We start from the raw sequence: 19,019 nt of genomic DNA on the forward strand, positions 1-19,019 counted from the left end.
AACTTGGCTAACTGGCACAAGAGGCCTCGCTGGGCTTTTGACATGCCTTCCTCACTTAGCTTAGTCATTTCTAGATTTTGATTTAAGGTGAAAGATATGTGACTTTTCCTTTCACTTAAACACTTAGAAATCATTGGGTTATTAATTGGCTTAATATCAATATTGTTGTATTTCAGGGAATAGGGAGGCCCAAGGAGAAGGAGAGAGTTTGGAGAAGGGCCAGTCAGTGGAACAGTCTGAATACATAAACACTTATCAATTAAGTTCACTGTCTTATCTGGGCACAGTTTGTGGCACCCCAAAATAATTACAGTGGTAACGTCAAAGATCACTGATCACAGCTCACCATAACAGATATAATCATAATAAAAAAGTTTGAAATACTGAGAGAATTACCAAAATGTGAGACAGAGACAAAGTAAGCACATGCTGTTGAGAAAATGGTGCCAACAGACTTGCTCAACACAGAGTTGTCACAAACCTTCCATTTGTGAAAAACACAATATCTTCAAAGTACAATAAAGCCAGGCACAATAAAACGAGGTATGCCTGTATAAACAGCAACTGTCGAGTGATGTTTTCCAGCTAGGATTAAAAGATTACATAAGGAATTTTTTAAAGGAATTCTATCTGGAAGAACTGAGCAACAATTAAGAATGTATTATAAAGGATATGATACTTACATATGTAAAATAAATTTACATAGTAAATTCCAACCAGAGTGAATGCTGCAGCTGGGTGTTAAAAATCTTTTAACCATACTGAGTTTGGCAGTGATTCTATACAAGGATATGATTTATATTCAAGGACTGACTATTTGGGTATCTCATCCAGATTCAAGATATCAAGACCCACATGGAATACAGCAATGAAGCCAAAGGAAGGAAAGGGAGAACTAATCATCATGGCTCTATTTCAGATGTAGCCCCTTTACCCATCTTACATTTCTGCACCTTTCATGCTTCTAAGCCAAATCAAACAGTTATCACAGAGCAGAAAACTTACATCTGGCCTAAGGGCCTACCCTTCAGAAAGGTACACATGCTGGAGGCAAGGAAGCTGGGCTGCAATTCTGGCAGATTTGTACTGCTTGGGTTGATCTACACTGACTCCAGCCACTCCTTTTCTACGGAAGATACTAAAGGCAGTAAGATGATAGTATTTCTTTAGTTTGCTCACCCCTGAGATTCAAAGGGAAAAGAATGACAGCAGGAAATTGTTGCAAGAGCTGGGCATCCAAAGTCACCAACTACCATAGGATTGTGTGTGAATGTCTGCATGTATGTATGCATGTACATACACAAACACTAGTATACTCTAGTGGTATGGTTCGGTTAAACACTATGAGTCAGGTCAGGAGCAGTCAACCACTTTTTACCGCTCAGGTTCCTTCTGGGAATTTGGTTTTTACTTCTAATGAGAAATCTGGAAAAGGCTCCACTGGTCAGCCTTCTCCTGGGAGAAAGATCACATTAATTTTCCTTCTCTCAGGACACTGGGAAATTCTGTTCACTTAGCCTTGTTAGAAGGTTTATCAGGAATTAATTTATGGTGACACAACCATGAGATATTAAGAGTCCCTACAGAATTAGATACAGCCTGCCTCATTCTTGTAAGGTCAACCTCATAGAGAACAAATATCTTTCTATTTAAGAACTCCTATTTGATCTGGGGGCACTTCCTATGTTCTTATGAGTATGACGCTTGGGACAGAAGTAGAAGGGACAACGTGTGTTTCATGGTGAGTAATGAGAGAGGAAAAGGACTGTAACTGACAAACCAGTGAGTACTGCCTGTGCTGCCTCCTCGCCTTAGGTAAAACAAGCACTGTCTATTAGACTGAAGAGGTGGTCTGATGTTCACAATCTAGACTCTTACAGAATTAGAAAATCATTACCAGCTATACATTCCTGGTGAGTAGGGTGGGAAGTTAGTGGTCACTTGGTACTGAGGGGGTATAGCAGAGATTATTAATAGACATAAAATCTACTAGGTATGCTTCTACATATTCCAGTCTTCCTTGTGGTTAGACTGGGGCTAGGTGATAAGTTCTTGCCAATGAAATGTATGTGGAAGTTCTATGCCACCTCTCGGATGAGGAGATTAAGGCACATGGGCTTCCAGTTCTCCTTTTCTTTGCTATGGTGTCCTTGGATGTCATCTGTTCCAGATGGCATGGCTACAAGATAGAAGAGGGCCAACCACTCTATATCAAATATTATTTGAGCAACATATAAACCTTTGTTATTTGTCACTGTATCAGCCTAGCCTGTCCTGACTAATACAGGAACCAAAGCAGTGTTCCATTTAGGATACCAGAAACTTCATGCAAGAAATTAAGCTACTCACACCCACAATGTATAGTTCCTTTTAGAGACACAAACTCTACAAGGATGTTTCCCAAGACTCTCTTCAACAAAACTTTGTCTCTGAAGGAGAATGGTTTGCCATGAAATAGTAACTTCAAGTGTAGAGGCTATCTCTCCTAAGGACACACATATTCCAAATATCATAAAGCATCCAAAATGTACTGAACAGCTCATGAAATCTCTTCCTAGGCACCTATCATCTCCTTCTGCTACTTCCCATTTTACTGATGACACTGGACACAAATGCTGGCTTGTAGCCTTTGTACACAGAACTCTCTCATACATTAGGTTCCCATAAAAAACAGGAGACACAACTAAGTTTCTATTTATCAAACCTATCTGATGGTGTCAAGCACCTGTAGTCCCAGCTACTTGGGAGGCTGAAGCAGGAGGATTGCCTCAGCCCAGGAATTCAAGTCCAGCTTCGGCGACATAGCAAGATTCCATCTCAAAAAAAATATCTCAGTATCTCATAGGCCCTGGTTCAGCATACTTTTAAAGTTTAGAATAGGAGGGAGAGGATCATCCTTCATTCACTGTCTCCAAGATGTCTACCATTCACCTCAATCTCTCATTGAACCAGAAGGCCCAGCATAAGATAGGAAGCACAACACTTCATTTATTTTTTTTAATTTTATTTTTTGAGACAGAATCTCACTCTGTAACCCAGGATGGAGTGCAGTGGAATAATCTCCATTCACTGCAACCATTGTCTCCCAGCTCAAGAGATTCTCCTGTCTCAGCCTCCTGAGTAGCTGGGACTACAGGCATGAACTACCACATTTGGCTATTTTTTTTTTTTTTTTTTTTTTTTTTTTGTATTTTTGGTGGACACAGGGTTTCACCATGTTATCCAGGCTGGTCTCAAACTCCTGACCTCAAGTGATCCACCTGCCTTGGCCTCCCAAAGTGCTGGGATTACATGTGTGAGCCACCATGCCTGGCCAGGAAGCACAGCAGTTTAAACCTTGAAAACAAAAGGGCGGGAACAACTTTGGCTTGACACTCTTCACAAACGAGGGAAGACCTCTTTTAGCTATTTTTCCCTATAACCAGTTGAAAGCTCTGCCTTTCAGAGCATCTACTTACTGAGCTGACAGGGACCCCACTTTGCTTATTGCAAAAGACCAAACTATGTCTTTAAAAATGTTTCTTTAAAAAGCAGGTCACATCACCAATGAAAGTTTGAGAACTTACATACGCAGATAAATATTTTTCTTGGGTTACTGACATGATAAAAATTTCGATATATTCTCCCCCTAAAGGAACTGGTGAGAAGGCCTGTCTGGTGGTAAGGGGCTAGACAAAAGCCATGGCTTGGGTTGTGTGTACAAGCTTACCCCTTGCTCCGCAGCTGGAATCTGGTTCTGTTGGGAGAAGCCAGTCGGAGACGTCCTTACATCTCTGACCCCAAAAACCTCTTCTGAGCACTGCCCAACACTCCTGTTATACAACATGTAAAATAAATAATCAACCTTAAAAGTCAGGCAGCCAAAGCTCTACTCGAATAATAAGTCCTTTTACAAACTGCTTGTCATCTGCCAAAATCAGCTCCAAAGGAACACTAGGAACTCAACATTCTATTGTTCTCATTAACTACTTGGGGGAACTAGACAGGCTTCAGTGGCTTTATTGGTTTTCTGAGAGACAAGCGACATTAAGATTTTCATCTACTTGCACCTTGTCTTTGATCTCAATAACTTAAATGTAGCTCCAGTCCCACCATCTCTGAGAGGCCTCTGTTAAAATGGTGAGCTAGAAAGGGGCCCCAGCCCTTTCTTAGAACATATGCTATTCTCTACTTCTCTCCTGCCTGATTGTTACGGTGGGAAAGAAACAATCTAAATGCCAACTTTTTCAGAAAAATCATTGAAAGGGAGGGAGAGGGCCAGACAGTAGCATCTGAAATTTAGTCTTCTGCTGGTAAGGGCCCTCTGGCTTAAGTTCAAAAGGAAAGAGGCGCTTTGCCCAAGGAAAGCTATTTAAAACTGTTTGGTACACTTTGGAAAGCCTCATGGTACACTGTTGGCCCAGAACAGGTTATCTGGGATTCAAAATGCAGGGTGAGGTTTTTTTTTAGGCATCAGACAAGATTTATTGATGTGACAATTCCATATTTCCTGAGAAGCATTAAAATTTATCTGAGGCCCCTAAACTAGAAGGTAGTATCAACACTGGTCTTGGTTATATGCATTTATCATAAAATTCACTCAAGCAGCAAATTGAAGTTTCCACAAAACAATTAGCCCTGTTTCTCTTTCCATGCAAAAAGGACAGACAGAAGCTATTCAAACATTCTTTTTCAAACCAGATGTGAATAAAGAATCCTCAAGTCTAGATGCAGTGTTGAATCCAGCAACAGTGCTCCTAAAACCAACCAGATCTCTCAAAAGGCAAGGGAGGGAGGGGGAGGTGAATGGCAGTACAGTCACTGTGCTGCCAAGTGAGACAGAGAGCATCACTGTCTGGAGGTCTCTCATTAAGTGGTCTTATTAAGAAAATCTTCCAGGTAAATGCTTTCAGTGAAACAAAACAAACAAAAAAGAAAATCTGATGGGAGAAATCTGTTATAAAACTCATCTCTGATGAACCACAAAAGGGATTTCAATGTGTACTTGACATTAATATCCCAGGACTGTCAACCCACAGATGCAAAGCTCAGGATTTCCCTTCTCTATAAGGTCTTACTACCCTGCCTTTTCCTGTTACTGTTCCCTCCTGTTAAATTGGTCCCTTCTTCTGTTAGGTTCCATACATATGCATTTGATCGCACTTGTTTCCTTCACTAGCTTGTAGGTTTTCTGAGAGCAGGGACCCAGCCTTATTCATCTCTGTACCTCCATTGTTAGCACAATTCCTGGAACATTGTAGGTATTCATTAAATCATTTAATTGCTGATAAGATTGATAATACTTATAGTTGGCTGGATGCCGTGGCTCACTCCTGTAATCCCAACACTTTGGGAGGCCAAGGCGGGTGGATCACGAGGTCAGGAGTTTGAGACCAGCCTGACCAACATGGTGAAACCCTGTCTCTACTGAAAATACAGAAAAAAATTAGCTGGGTGTGGTGGCAAGCAATTGTAATCCCAGCTTCTCAGGAGGCAGAGGCAGGAGAATCGCTTGAACCCAGGAGACAGAGGTTGCAGTGAGCCGAGACGGTGCCACTGTACTCCAGCCTGGATGAACTGCGCTGCAGCCTGGGTGACAGAGCGAGACTCCGTCTCAAATAATAATAGTAATAATACTTATAGTTAACGTTTGAGTGTTCAGAAACTGTATGTTTAACATCCTATATTTCTCCTCATTTTCCAGGTGAGAGAGCTGAGGCACTGAGATGTTAAGTGTCATGCCTAATCTCATCCAGCAAATAAGTAGCAAAGCAACAATACAAACTAGGTGATTGGCTCCAGAACCTTCTTTTTTTTTTTTTTTTTTTTTTTTGAGACCAAGTCTCATTCTGTCACCCAAGCTGGAGTTCAGTGGCACAATCTCGGCTCACTGCAACCTCTGCCTCCTGGGTTCAAGCAATTCTCCTGCCTGAGCCTCCCAAGTAGCTGGGATTACAGGCGCGTGCCACCACGGCCAGCTAATTTTTAGTAGAGATGGCGTTTCACCGTATTAGGCAGGATAATCTAGATCTCCTGACCTCATGATCTGCCTGTGTCGGGCTCCGAAAGTGCTGGGATTATAGGTGTGAGCACCGCGCCCAACCCTATTCTTAACTACTACACAGAGTGGTACACAGGAATGAATGAGTGATCTCATAAAAGGGCTATATACCTATGAAACTATTAAATAAGAACTTAAATTGGTTTGATTTAGAAACCTGGTTCATTCACACAAAAATGGATTAAGTACCTAGTACTCTCTGCCAAGCCCAGCAGCATGCATTAGTGGTACAAAGACAAAAATATGGTCTTATTCCTCAATGAGAAGAGAGACAAATGACAAAAGGTCACTAAGCACTTACTATGTGCTGGGCACTGTTCTAAGTACTTCACATTGTTAATCTCTTTAATCTTTACAAAATCCCTATTATGAAACCCTTATTATATTGTTATTATTAAATTGAGATGAGACAGATAAGAAACTGAGGCTCGGGGAGCTTAAGCAACTTGCAAGAGCCACCATTTGAATACAAACAGCCTAGCTCCAGAACCCACGCTCTCATCACTACCCTCTACTGCCTTTTCAGTTTACAACCACACAACCACAACACAGTGTGATATATGCTAAGAGAAAGAAAGAAAAAAAAATATTAGAGATGCAGAGAGGAAATGATGACTCTTGCCAGAGAGGGGGCTCAAAGAAGGCTCTGTGGAGCAGGTAACATATGAGCTCAGCCTTGAAGGCATAAGAATAGGAAAGAAATGGAGACTGGGCACAGTGGCTCACTCCTGTAATCCCAGGACTTTGGGAGGCTGAGGCAGGCATGTCATTTGAGGTCAGGAGTTTGAGACCAGCCTGGCCAACATAGTGAGACTCCACTTCCACTAAAAGTACAAAAATTAGCCAGGCGTGATAGCAGGCACCTGTAGTATCAACTGCTTGGGAAGCTGAGGCAGGAGAACTGCTTGAACCCAGGAGGTGGAGGTTGCAGTGAGCCAAAATCACACCACTGCACTCCGGCCTAGGCGAAAGAGGGAGACTGTCTCAAAAACATAAAAATAAAAATAAAAAATAAAAAAATGCAAACCAAAACGCTACATGAAGCCCAGTAAAATTTGCATGTGTTTTCAAAGCCATCACTACTAAAGTACAAAGCTAAGAAGCAAACCCAGCACCATACTGTCTTCTGCTGCTGAGGCCACATCTCACCAAGGAACAGGGAAATGACCAGTGACTCTGTGGCTAGAATGTTTATGTCAAGTTTCCCACTTGGTTGAAACATTGCCTGGGGTTTTAGTCAGCTTCACAGTACCTGTAAGAACTTCTTTTCCTCTCCCTTCCATGCAATAGATAATATTTCTGGAAGGAGATCCTTAGACTCTCTTTAGTGTAACTTGAGGCCAGATCTTCCAAAGTTAGAAAAAGAGGCCAGAATCACCATGTAGGTGAAAAGGATAGCTGGACCTCACAGCCCCAGTTTTTTTCCATACATGAAGATACTCCGTTCTGCTAACTGCAGAGGTTCTGAATTCAGTTTTATTAAAGAGCATCCATGGGTTCCCTTAGAGTTCATTCCACTCAAACCTATTGGCAACATCCCCTCCTGTCATATCTGCCTTCCCTGACGATTACTGGGTACAACCCCCAAGAAATGAAGGTGAATAAGTACAAGTGAACTGAACTCTCAGTAAGTACTCCCAGAGCAAACTTGCAATTATTTCTCCCACTCAAAATACCCTTTCTTGATCCCACATACCATTTGAGTTACTGTCTCATTTCTCTGCTCATCTCTAAAACAAAAATCTTCAAAAGATTTGTCTATACTGTCTACAACTTTTTTTCTTCTCTTCCCTTTTCGAACCATTCTCATCAAGCTTTTGTCCACTGAAACAGCTTTTATCAAGGCTACTAGTGACCTCTACGTTGTTAAATTCTACCAAAAATTCCCAGCCCTCATCTTACTTGGCCAACTGGAAGTATTTTTCACAGTTGATCATTCTCTCTTCATTGAAGCATCTTCTTCCCTTGGCTTCCAGGATACCATTCTCTTCTGCTTTTCCTACTACCTTCTGGCCACTTTTTCTTAGCCTCCATTGCTTGTTCCTCTTTACGTTCCTAAACTCTAAATGTTGAGATGTCTCAGGGCTTGGTCCTTGGTCGCCTTCTCTTCTCTAACTGTTCTCACTCCTTGGTGATTTCGTCCATATCATACCTTAAATACTATGTAGATGCCTATGACTCAAAAATCTTTATATCTGGCCTGAGCCACTCCTCTGAATGCCAGGCTCAGACATCCCACAGCATATTCAACATCCCCACTTAGATGTCTAACTGGCAGCTCAAATTAAACACATCCAAAATTGAACTTCCAATATACTCCCAACCCTGTTCATCTGACAGTCTTCACCATTACAGTTAGTGTCAACTCTATCTTTCCGACCATTCAGGCCAAAAGCCTTGGCATCATCTTGGACAGAGATGCTGTGTTACAGAACTCCAGGGGGCACCAGTCACATTTTCGTCAATGCTATTAGTGTTATGCCATATGGTGACCCTACTTTTCTTGATTCCTCTCGTATCCTCCATCTGATCTGTTAGCAAATCCAATTGGCTCTACCTTCAAAATGTACCTAAAATCCAACAACTTCTCCCCAATTCCACTGTTCCTCCCCTGACCCAAGCTTGCCCCCTTATAATTTACTTCCACAAAACAACCACAGCAATCCTTAGAAAATATAAGTCAGATCACATCACTCCCCTACTCAAAATTCCCCAATGCTTCCCACCACATTCAAAATTCTTACAATAGCCTACAAGATGCTGCATTGCTTTTTTCTTTTATATTTATCCCTACCTACCAGACTGTATCTTTTCTCTCTTTATATCACTTACTGCCTGCTGCCCATATGTGAATATAAGCTCCATGAAGTCAGGGACTTGGTCTGTTTTATTCACAGATGAAGCCCCAGCATATACAGCAATATTTGACACAAAGTATGCACAATATGTATTTAATGTAAATGGAATGAATGAAATAGATTGGTTAGGGGGAAATCTTGGCACGTGAGCCAGAATTATACCAAAACACAATATGACAAGTGAAATGGCATTTGAGGAGCCAGCTCGTGCTGTGACATCGTCAAACCCCAGGAGATGTTTTCAGTTCCTACTTCCTACCATTGTTTTGACATTTTGTCTGAGGAAGTCTTCCTTCTTTTGTCTCCTGGAGAGAAAGAAATTGACTATATAGCATAGCAAGGAGCTCCCTCTAGTGGAAGCCACTCCATCAAAGCAATGGAATAGAAAATCATAGCTTGGTGCTTGAAACTACAAAGATGACTGGGGACAAAGGAAGTGACTCCACCATTTCACAGGAAAAATCCTCAGTGGAAACATTGGGGAACCAAAGATTGGATCTGAAGTACATGGTAGAACTTACCAATTCACTTTACTGTTGAACCTCTTTTGCATCTGACGATGGGGAAAAAAATAATTCATTTAAAATCGAACAACAGGCCAGGCACAGTGGCTCACGCCTGTAATCCCAGCACTTTGGGAGGTCAAGGAAGGGCAGATCACTTGAGGTCAGGAGTTTGAAACCAGCCTGGCCAACGTGAAGAAACTGCTAAAAATACAAAAAAATAGCCAGGCCTGATGGCATGCACCCATAATCCCAGCTACTCGGGAGGCTGAGGCACAAGAATTGCTTGAACCCGGGGAGTGGAGGTTGCAGTTAGCTGAGATCGTGCACTGCACTCCAGCCTGGGCAACAGAGCGAGAATCTGTCTCAAAAAAAAAAAAAAAAAAAAAAAAGTTGAACAACATATGTACCTACTCTCAAGGAATTTAAAATCTGGTAGAGAATGTAACTCATGAATACAAATAAGCACAAAGCAATGAGTATGGATGTAAATCAGTGAATATGAGCCAAACGAGATGAATAAACTAAAAGATATGACTCACCCAGGAAAAAGAGGGATTATTTTAGGCTGAGGAAATCCAGGAAAACATCTTGGAGGGAGTAGTTCTTGAGCGGCACCTTGAAAGACAAACAAAATTTAAATAAGCAAGTACTACAAGTAAAGACCGAAATCTAGAGAAGGGCACATCATGTCAGATTCCAAGCAGATCAGCGGGGCTTTGTAAAGGTCACAATTTGGGTGACAACACAGAACCTGAAACCCTCCTTGAAAAGAGCAGAGAGGGATTAGTGAGACAAAGGTCCTTGGCAAAGGTAAACACAGGCAGAAACCAAAGAAAGTCCCTTTCTTCATTTTCCCTTGGATGAAGGAGCACGACTTAAATATATAGGAAAAAAAAAGAAAATAATATAACTGGAAGTAGTTATTCTCTTCCACAGGCATGCCTACTGAGGCAATTTTCTGGTTAATCTAGAAGAGGGGTCCATAAACTTTTTACTTAAAGGGCCAGATAGGCTGGGCACAGTGGCTCATGCCTGTAATCCCAGAACTTATGGGAGGCTGAGGCGGGTGGATCACTTGAGCCCAGGAGTTCAAGACCAGCCTGGGCAACACAGTAAGACCTCATCTCTATAAAAAATTTAAAAATTAGCTGAACATGGCAGGGCACACCTGTAGTTCCAGCTACTTGGGAGGATGAGGTGGTTCGGTCGCTTGAGCCCAGGAGTTCAAAGCTGCAGTAAGCTGTGATTACTCCACTGCACTAGAGCCTGGGTGACAGAGTGAGACCTTGTCTTATAAATAAATACATAAATGAACAGATTGTAAATATTTGTGACTTTGTAAGTCATATACAGTTTCTGTTGCAGCTACTCAACTCTATCATCAGAGGGTAAAAGCAGTGATAGACAATACATAAATAAATAAACAATAAAACTTTATTTACAAAAATAGATGACAGACCAGATTCGGTCCACATACCGAAGCCTGCTGACTCCTGGCCTACAATAAGAGAACCAGTTACATGATTCCAATGCTTAATCACATCAGGCTTTGGTAGCCTGATGTGCTCATGCACACAATAGACATACACCTAACTCTAGTATCAGATTGGGCAGGTTCTTGGGCTGGGTTCCTTCTTTTCTGACCAGTGCTTAGATGTATACTGCCAATATTTGCCTCTCTGGTCTTTCTTTTTAATTGCTGGTCACCCTACAAAATCCCATCTCATTTTGAAAACCTCCATTATAAGAAAGCTATTGATAGGGCTATTGTTAGGGCTCATAAGGTAGCATTTATCTTGATACATTTTCTGCTTTTTCATGGTCTGGACTTCACCTTGGCTTTGCAGGATAAGAAATCCAATCTAGGCCAGGTATAGTGGCTCATGCCTGTAATCCCAACACTTTGGGAGGCCAAGGTGGGTGGATCACCTTAGGTCAGGAGTTCAAAACCAGCCTGGCCAACATGGTGAAACCCCGTCTCTACTAAAAACACAAAAATTAGCCAGGCAACAGTGGTGGGGGCCTGTAGTCCCAGCTACTCAGGAGGCTGAGGCAGGAGAACTGTTTGAACCCAGGAGGTGGAGGTTGCAGTGAGCCGAGATCATGCTACTGCACTCTAGCCTGGGTGACAGAGCAAGATTCTGTCTCAAAAAAAAGAAAGAAAAAGAAAAAAGAAATTCAATCTAGAGTCATCTGAAATTGGGAAGACTATGAAAGCTCTACTTACCAGTAAAACTCCCAGAGGAATGCCAGCAGCATCAGTTTGCATTCAGTAGCATTTCACAGAGAATACCCCGATACTTTGTTACCTGCAAGGGAGAGGGGAGCCTCCATTCTCACATGTTTTCCTGCCCTGCAAAAAACATAGTGACAAATTTGACAATGTGAATACTTACAAGAGGCATTAGCTATCAGCTTTGTTAAAAGAGAGATTATTTTTTAAATTAGAAATAATCTGTTATTTTTACAAAAGCAGTATATATTCATTGTGAAAAATTCAAAAGCAAAAATAACTAAATAGAACATTGTGTTCCCATCACACAGAAATCACCACTGTTAACAGCCTAGTATATATCATTTTACATATTTTTCTAAGTATGTATAATACGTAATGCAATTTATACCAAAAATGAAATAGTATACAAAATGTTTTACAACTGCCCTTTTCAGTTAGTGACCTCTACCATTTCATGTTAATAAGTTTTCACATCTTCTAATAACCATCCATATTCAAATTTCCCTAACTTTCCCAAAAATGTCCTATAAAGCAAATTTGTTCAAATCATGATCCAATCTCGGACCATATACTACATCTTAAGTCTCTTTTCATTGACAACAGTATCCTCTTTCTGGACAAAAATTTTGAAAAAACTTTGTTTCGGCCTGGCTCAGTGGCTCACACCTGTAATCCCAGCACTTTAGGAGGCCGAGGTGGGCAGATCACCTACGGTCGGGAGTTTGAGACCAGCCTGACCAACATGGAGAAACCCTGTCTCTACTAATAATACAAAAATTAGCCAGTCATGATGGTGCATGCCTGCAATCCCAGCTACCTGGGAGGCTGAGGCATGAGAATTGCTTGAACCCGGGAGGTGGAGGTTGCCGTGAGCTGAGATTGCGCCATTGCACTCCATCTGGGGCAACAAGAGTGAAACTCCATTTCAAAAAAAAAAAAAAAAAAAAGGTTTCATGCTATATCCCCAATTCATTTAACAGTTCTTGGTACATAATAGTAACTCAATAAATGTTGGTATAATTAACTAATCAAAAACTTAGGGGGTGGGAGATTCATGCTAGAGTTTATCTCATCAACCCATTACCCTTTATCTCCATTTTATAAATAATAAAAATAAAGACCAGAGACGTAAAGTGACTTCCCAAGGTCACATAGCAAATACATGTCAATTGCTTTCCATATTTCTTTTTATTCTATTAAACCAGGAGTTGGCAAGCTTTTCTGTGAAGGTCAGAGAGTTAATAATTTAGAATTTATGAACCAAGAAGCAAGATCGAGGATATTATATAGGTATTTACATGAGAGCAAACAAAATTCTGCAATTTTTTTTGAGAGGGAGTTTTATTCTCTGTCCCTAGGCTGGAGTACAGTGGCATGACTTGGCTCACTGCAATCTCCACCTCTGGGATTCAAGTGATTCTCCTGCCTCAGTCTCCTGAACAGCTGGGATCACAGGCATGCATCACCATATCCAGCTAATTTTTGTTTTTAGTAGAGACAGGGTTTCACCATGTTGGCCAGAATGGTCTCAATCTCCTGACCTCATGATTCGCCCACCTCGGCCTCCCAAAGTGCTGGGGTTGCAGGCATGAGCCACTGCTCCCAGCCAGTAACATTAATTTTTTATTAATGAAATTAAAAATGTAATAACAATTGACTATAAGGTTTTATAATACAGTTCTACTAATGAAAACATTAGAATAAGAAATAAAATTTTGCTCCATTGGGGTTGAAAATTAGTATTCCCTATCATCAAATTTGTTGTCATTATTCATCTGAAAACATTCTTAGCTCACAGGTCATAGATTGCCAATCCATCCCTGTACTACCCCATGCAGCTCATTTGTGGTTTTCTTTTAAAGTTTAAGTGAAAGTAACATTCCTCATAATTGACAGTTACATTTGGGTGCTAGCATATTGGAGCTATATGATAGTAAAGCCCCAATGAGGAAAATAATTCCTCAGCCATATTTTTTTTTTTTCTGTCGCCCAGGCTGGAGTGCAATGGTGTGATCTCGGCTCACTGCAACCTCTGCCTCCTAGGTGCAAGCGATTCTCCTGCCTCAGCCTCCCGAGTAGCTGGGATTACAGGTGCACACCACCACACCCAGCTAATTTTTGTATTTTTAGTAGAGATGGAGTTTCACCTGTGTTGGCCAGGCTGCTCTCAAACTCTTGAACTCAGGTGATCTGCCCACCTGGCCTCTGACGGGATTACAGGCGTGAACCACTGCACCCAGACCACGTTTTTTACAAGTATGTATTGTGTTACTTCAGTTACTCTAGTACCTAACTATTGAGCATGCCTGTCTTCTTTCATTTAAATGGACAAAAGGTAGGCTGCATTGTGACTGTTGCTTCCATAATTTACCATATGTTAATATTTAATAGAGCTGACCAACTTAAAGATCAGTGCAAGTGAGGATGGTAATTGGCCTATGTTGGGGCTTCTTTTTCTCAAATAAAAATATGCTCTTTAAAGATAAACGGGAAAATATTCAAAGAGTTAAAAGAACAGAAAGTAGTTGCTTTTGGGGACAACATGGAATGGGGAGGAAAGTGAATGATTCCTCTTTTAAAAAAGCAAATCTTGGCAGGGCACAGTGGTTCACGCCTGTAATCCCAGCGCTTTGGGAGGCCGGGGCAGGTGGATCACCTGAGGTCAGGAGTTCAAGACCAGCCTGGCCAACATGGTGAAACTCCATCTCTACTAAAAATAAAAAATTAGCTGGGCATGGTGACAGGCGTCTGTAGCCCCAGCTACTGAGGAGGCTGAGGCAGGAGAATCACTTGAACCCGGGAAACAGAGGTTGCAGTGAGCCGAGACTGCACCACTACACTCCAGTCTGGGTGACAGAGTGAGACTCTGTCTCAAAAAAAAAAAAAAAAGCAAATCTTGTAGAACTATTTGATTTTTCAAAACTACAGTATGATACCTGTAATCCCAGCACTTTAGGAGGCTGAAGTAAGAGGGTCACTTGAGCCTAGGCGTTCAAGACCAGCCTGGGCAACATGGTGAAACCCTGTCTTTTTTGTTTTTTCTTTTCTTTTATTTCTTTTTTTTTTTTTTTTTTTTTTTTTTTTTTTTTTTTTTTTTTAGAGGTAGTCTTGCTCTGTCACCCAGGCTGGAGTGCAGTGACACGATCTCTGCTCACTGCAACCTCTGCTTCTTGAGTTCAAGCAGTTCTCCTGCCTCAACCTCCTGAGTAGCTGGGATTACAGGTGCACACCACCACAGCCAGCTAATTTTTGTATTTTTAGTAGAGACAGGGTTTCGCCATGTTGGCCAGGCTGGTCTTGAGCTCCTGACCTCAGGTGATCCACCCACCTCAGACTTCCAAAGTGCTGGGATTACAGGGTGAGCCACTGCACTTGGCTGCAAAACCCTGTCTCTATACAGCATTTAAAAATTAGCCAGCTGTGGTGGTGTGCACCCATAGTCCCAAGTATTTGGGAGACCGAGGTGGGGGGATTGCTTGAACCCAAAAGGTTGAGGTTGCAGTGAGTTGTGATCACACACACCACTGTACTCCAACCTGGATGACAAAGTGAGACCCTGCTTCAGAAAAAAAAAAAATCTGCAGTATGTACTAGTACAATTTTGATTACAATAAACAAAAGAAAACCAGAGGCACATCAAGACCTCTCTGGAAAAGGTTTCCTTAGGACTTTCCTCCACCCGCCTTCAAGCATGGTTAAGTGTTCCTCTTCTCTGCTCCCCAGAGCATCTTGTCCTCAACTCCCTTCAGATAACTTAACAAGATGTACTGTCACTGTTTGCTGTCTGTCTTCCCGAAGGAACCATGAGCTCCTTGCAAGGAAGGACTATGTATTATTCATTTCAGCTCCTAATTTTTATAACACTAAAATGGCATTCGTTAAATGAAGTGAAACCCACTAAACCAAATGCACCAAAAGTCACTCAATCTAGGCAAATTAATATCACAATGAGACACCGATCAAAAAGACAGACAAGAAAGTATTGATAAAGACGTGAAGAAATAGAAATCCTCATACATTTACCAGTGAGAACAGAAAATAGTGCAGCCACTTTGGAAAACAGTCCAGAAGTTCCTAAAAACTTAAACATACAGTTACTGTATTACCTAGCAATTCCACTCCTAGGTACATACCCAAGAGAACCCAAAACATATGTCCACACAAAAACCTGTATACAAATATTCCCAGAATTATTCATAACAACCAAAAAGTGGAAACATCTCAAATGTTTATCAACTGATGAATAGAAAAACAAAATATGGTATATCCATACAATGTAATATCATTTATCCAGAAAAAGGGAGTACTGATAATGTTACAAAATGGATGAACCTTGAAACATCATGTTAAGTGAAAGAAGCGAGACACAGGCCGGGCACAGTGGCTCACGCCTGTAATCCTAGCACTTTGGGAGGCCAAGGCAGGTGGATCACCTGAGTTCAGGAGTTCAAGACCAGCCTGGCCAACATGGTGAAACCCCATCTCAACTAAAAATATAAAACAATTAGCTGGGAGTGGTGGCAGGTGGTACTCCAGAAGGCTGAGACAGGAGAATCACTTGAACCCAGGAGGCAGAGGTTGCAGTGAGCCAAGATCACACCATTGCACTCCAGCCTGGGTAACAAAAGGGAAACTGTCAAAAAAAAAAAAAAAAAAAAAACAAGAGAGAGGGAAAGAAAGAAGTCAGACACAAAAGGCCACATATTGTGTGAGTCCATTCATATGAAATGTCCAGAAAAAGCAACAATATAGAGACAGAAAGCAGAAAAATAGTTGCCTAGGGCTAAATATGCAAGAAGCGATGAACTGCAAATAGCTTCTGGGAATTCGTGGGGGATAGGATAAATGTTCTAAAACTATATTGTGATGATGGTTACATATCTAATAATGTAATAATCTATTATATTATTCCCATGCGCCTCCCCACTGGTCTTGGAGAGATGAGCTTTAAGCATACATCAAATTGTGCACTTAAAATCAGTGGATTTGATGATATGTAAAGTACAAAGCTGGGGAAAAAAATCCACAATTTACTATATTATTCAGTTTCTTTCTAAATTGTTTTTCCTCAAGTAGAGTACCTCAATTAAGAACTGTGGTAAGGCAGGGCATGATGGCTCATGCCTGCAATCTCAGCATTTTGGGAGGGCAAGGCAGGTAGATCACCTGAGGTCAGGAGTTCAAGACCAGCCTGGCCAACATCGTGAAACCGTCTCTACTAAAAATACAAAAATTCGCTGGGCGTGGTGGCAGGAGCCTATAATCTCAGCTACTTGGGAGGCTGAGGCAGAAGAATTGCTTGAACCCAGGAGGCGGAGGCTGCAGTGAGCAGAGATCGCACCACTGCATTCCAGCCTGGGTGACAGAGTGAGACTCCATTCCCACCCCCACCTCCCAGAAAAAAAGGAAAAAGAAAAAAGAAAAAGAAGGAACCGTGGTGAAGGAAGTTGCTGAGGCATTTCTGTCGGCTGGGGCTTGGGGCTGTGCTGCATAGACATCACAGCCAGCATCTCAGTGTGTGAAATTGTAGGATGTCTTGAGGTGTACAACGTGTTTCCAGTTAAGTGACCTCAGTGTGTAGTCTGGACACTCCCTGGCCTCTCTGGCAATTTAAGTGTGCGAGTGCCTAAGGCCTCTACACCAAGCAAGAAACTAATCAGGTAACAAACTCCTTGAAACTCCCCAGCCCAGTTCACAACCAGGTGAATTGTTCTATTACGGCATATCCATGAAAATGATTGATCAAATGACTGATTTGATTTTCTCCTTTTTTTTGGAGTGTGGGCAACTGGGTAAGTGCTTATTGGGCAAGAATGTCTAACCAGATCAGCTAAGAGATAGAAAGTCCATCCCGTCGGCCCCGCTCCCCTGGGATACTACAGGGGAAAGCTCATCTCTCCAAGGCCAGTGGGGAGGCGCAATGGGATTTAACAGCACCTCTCCTGGCTAGGAGAAAGGCTGGGACAAAGTCACTCCTTTGTTGCATTGAGAGAAGGGCCAAACCTGCCACAATGTCAGGGTGAGGTGTCTGTTCCCGGGGCCTCCCAGGGACCGGGAAGCTCACGCGGCTGCTCCCAGACTTTAGTCGCTTTCGCCGCTGCAGCCTCACTGTCCGGCCCGCGCGCGGCGAAACGAGCAGGCGGTGGAGGGAGGAAAGCAGCCAGAAACGGCTCGGCACTTCGCCGCTCCCTCCTCGCAGCCGTCCGGGAATCCCAGGCGGTCCCCCACGACCCTGCGCGTGACCCCCTAGTCACGTAGCCGCCGTCCCTTTCGGTTTACGCCATTGTTTCTGGCGCCCCCTGGTGACCGGAGGAGAGCAGAGCTGGCCCCGCCAGACCTAGCCGGTTGGTCCGCTGGACCGCACATGAGCCGGCGGAGCGGTCTCCGCCTCTGCGGCGGAAATGGCCGCGTGGGTGGCACCGGGGCGGGCTCCGCGACGCCCAGGGAGCTGACCCAAGCCCGAGCTGGAGTGAGTGGAAGCTGCTTCCACCCTTTCCTCCCTTCTCCCAAAAGGGAAAAGGACCCTTGCGAAGACAGAATGGCCAGATAATTATTTGAACCTGGATTCCAGCTCCCTTGTGCAAAAACGGAAGAATGAAGCAGGGTTTGGGGGTGTTTGTTTGATTAACAGGGTTTTGCTGATGTCCTTGGAAACATGTATTTGTAGCCCCGAGATTGTGAGCTAATTATTAATTTTGAGTCTCATTCTCCTCTTCTATAAAATACGGACAATAATGATGACGTGTTTGTGAGGATTCACAGGTGTTTGTGAGGATCAAATGAAATAATCCACCTGAAGGTTTTAGCAGACACGTTAAAACTAGTTGTTTACCTTTGAACTACCTAGTTTAGCAACTAATTCAGGTCTCAATAAACACCTTCCGGAAACGAAAAGATTTTGACATTATATAAAATAAACACGTGCCTAAGGTGAATTGCCCATTAAAAATGTATGTATATGGGAATTAAAATCGTCCATCTCCAAACTCGGCTTGCACACTGAGAATCAAAAACCACCCTTCAGCATCTGCATAAAAAGGACTTTGCTAGTCCCCTGTCTTCATTCACATTACTTTTCCAGAAAGTTCTCTGCAGGCAAATCCACAAAGACCCATCAACTCGTCAATGAACAGCACCAACATTTCCCACACTACAATTTTTTGAATGCCTCATTAAAATCCTCCCCTTGCTGCCCCACCAATCCTAGACTGTTGGTATCTCATGGTTCTTACCCAATCCCAATCAAATCCCCGCATTGAAAGATCCACCACCTTAAGCTCAATTTTCCTTTGTCAATAAATTCTGATCTTACTTTTCCTCTCTGAAGCACCGCTAAAGCTTCATGAAGTGGTGTTCTTCCATAGTGAGGGAAGCAATAA

At 42.4% G+C, this 19,019-nt stretch overlaps 1 long non-coding RNA gene across 5 annotated transcripts in view; it reads right to left on the bottom strand.

Annotated features, from left to right (window-relative positions):
- LOC104651887 (uncharacterized) overlaps positions 1-17,899 on the bottom strand; it is a 112,557-nt gene extending 94,658 nt beyond the window's left edge. For 2 of the 5 annotated variants that reach the window (XR_012515758.1, XR_012515755.1), the window contains exons 1-4: positions 17,644-17,899; positions 11,632-11,757; positions 9,944-10,019; positions 3,710-3,812 (exon numbers count right to left, since the gene is read on the bottom strand). This is a non-coding gene — a long non-coding RNA (uncharacterized LOC104651887). The remainder of the gene's footprint in view (positions 1-3,709; positions 3,813-9,943; positions 10,020-11,631; positions 11,758-17,643) is intronic. The other 3 variants (XR_012515757.1, XR_012515756.1, XR_012515759.1) reach the window with 2 other exon arrangements.
- Between the last annotated feature and the right edge of the window lie 1,120 nt (positions 17,900-19,019).

Source organism: Saimiri boliviensis, chromosome X (assembly GCF_048565385.1).
Source record: "Saimiri boliviensis isolate mSaiBol1 chromosome X, mSaiBol1.pri, whole genome shotgun sequence".
NCBI lineage: Eukaryota > Metazoa > Chordata > Mammalia > Primates > Cebidae > Saimiri > Saimiri boliviensis.